This window comes from Sinocyclocheilus grahami, unplaced genomic scaffold (genome assembly GCF_001515645.1).
Source record: "Sinocyclocheilus grahami isolate Dianchi unplaced genomic scaffold, SAMN03320097.WGS_v1.1 scaffold117.1, whole genome shotgun sequence".
NCBI classification, from domain to species: Eukaryota; Metazoa; Chordata; class Actinopteri; order Cypriniformes; family Cyprinidae; genus Sinocyclocheilus; species Sinocyclocheilus grahami.
In genome coordinates this window covers 1,516,389-1,518,598 of record NW_015505296.1, presented here as the reverse complement: position 1 = coordinate 1,518,598, position 2,210 = coordinate 1,516,389, and the positions used below count along the sequence as shown (strand labels likewise).

The 2,210-nt window shown below is 41.5% G+C and overlaps 1 pseudogene; it reads left to right on the top strand.

Annotated features, from left to right (window-relative positions):
- The first annotated feature begins 707 nt into the window (after positions 1 to 707).
- LOC107589590 (uncharacterized) lies at positions 708 to 1,551 on the top strand (annotated as a pseudogene).
- The last annotated feature ends 659 nt before the right edge of the window (positions 1,552 to 2,210 follow it).

Below are 2,210 nucleotides of genomic sequence, written 5' to 3'. Positions count from 1 at the left end.
GGAGATACTTTAGCAAGGCAGTGCTCCTCTTGGAGGTGTGTTTGGGGTCGTTATCATGTTGGAATACTGCCCTGCGGCCCAGTCTCCAAAGAGAGGGGATCATGCTCTGCTTCAGTATGTCACAGTACATGTTGGCATTCATGGTTCCCTCAATGAACTGTAGCTCCCCAGTGCCGGCAGCACTCATGCAGCCCCAGACCATGACACTCCCACCACCATGCTTGACTGTAGGCAAGACACACTTGTCTTTGTACTCCTCACCTGGTTGCCGTCACACACGCTTGACACCATCTGAACCAAATAAGTTATATATATATATATATATATATAATTTTTTTATTTAAAAAAAATATTTATACAGTGTATCCGGAAAGTATTTACAGTGATTCACTTTTTCCATATTTTATGTTACAGCCTTATTCAAAAATGGATTAAATTCATTATTTTCCTCAAAATCTACAAACAGTACCCCATAATGACAACATGAAAGAAGTTTGTTTGGAATCTTTGCAAATTTATTCAAAATAAAAAACCACGTACATAAGTATTCACAGCCTTGACACTCAAAATTGAGCACAGGTACATCCTGTTCCACTGATTATCCTTGATGTTTCTACAACTTGATTGGAGTCCACGTGTGGTAAATTCAGTTGATTGGACATGATTTGAAAAGGTACAGACCTGTCTAAATGTCCCACAGTTAATAGTGCATGTCAGAGCACAAACCAAGCCATGAAGTCCAAGGAATTGTCTATAGACCTCCGAGACAGGATTGTATCGAGGCACAGATCTGGGGAAGGGTACAGAAAAATTTCTGCAGTATTGAAGGTCCCAATGAGCACAGTGGCCTCCATCATACGTAAATGGAAGAAGTTTGGAACCACAGGACTCTTCCTAGAGCGGGCCGCCCGGCCAAACTGAGCGATCTGGGGAGGATGACTTTAGTCAGGGAGGTGACCAAGAACCCGATGGTCACTCTGACAGAGCTCCAGCGTTTCTCTGTGGAGGGAGGAGAACCTTCCAGAAGAACAACCATCTCTGCAGCACTCCACCAATCAGGCCTGTGTGATAGAGTGGCCTGATGCAAGCCACTCCTCAGTAAAAGGCACATGACAGCCCGCCTGGAGTTTGCCAAAAGGCACCTGAAGGACTCTCAGACCATTAGAAACAAAATTCTCTGGTCTGGTGAAACAAAGATTGAACTCTTTGGCCTGAATGGCAAGAGTCATGTCTGGAGGAAACCAGGCAGCGCTCATCACCTGGCAAATACCTTCCCTACAGTGAAGCATGGTGGTGGCAGCATCATGCTGTGGGGATGTTTTTCAGCAGCAGGAACTGGGAGACTAGTCAGGATAGAGGGAAAGATGAATGCAGCAATGTACAGAGACATCCTTGATGAAAACCTGCTCCAAAACCTACCTCAGACTGGGGCGAAGGTTCGTCTTCCAACAGGACAACGAGCCTAAGCACACAGCCAAGATAACAAAGGAGTGGCTATGGGACAACTGTGAATGTCCTTGAGTGGGCCAGCCAGAGCCCAGACTTTAACCCGATTGAACTTCAAACTTCATTGGAGAGATCTGAAAATGACTGTGCACCGATGCTCCCCATCCAACCTGATGGAGCTTGAGAGGTCCTGCAAAGAAGAATGGGAGAAACGGCCTAAAAATAGGTGTGCCAAGCTTGTAGCATCATACTCCTTTTGTAGCAAAAAGACTTGAGGCTGTAATTGGTGACAAAGGTGCTTCAACAAAGTATTGATGATTGATTTTTTTTTTTTTTATTTGCAAAGATTTCAAACAAACTTTGTTCATGTTGTTATTATGTGGTATTGTTTGTAGAATTGAGGAAAATAATGAATTTAATCCAATTTGGAATAAGGCTGTAACATAACAAAATGTGGAAAAAGTGAAGCGCTGTGAATACTTTCTGGATGCACTGTAAATAAATAGTTTAATATATAGTTTTTATTTGTAGAAGTAAAATGTAATTTATTCCTGTTGCAAACCTGAATTTTCAGCATCATTACCCTTTAGTGTCACATGATCCTTCAGGGATCTTTCTAATATGCTGATTTGCTGGTCAAGAAACATTTCTTATTATCAATGTTCAAAACCGTTTTCCTGATTGATATTTTTGTGGAAACCATGACCATGATTCTTTGATGAATAGAAAATAAAAATAAAAATATATATATAATAGCATTTATT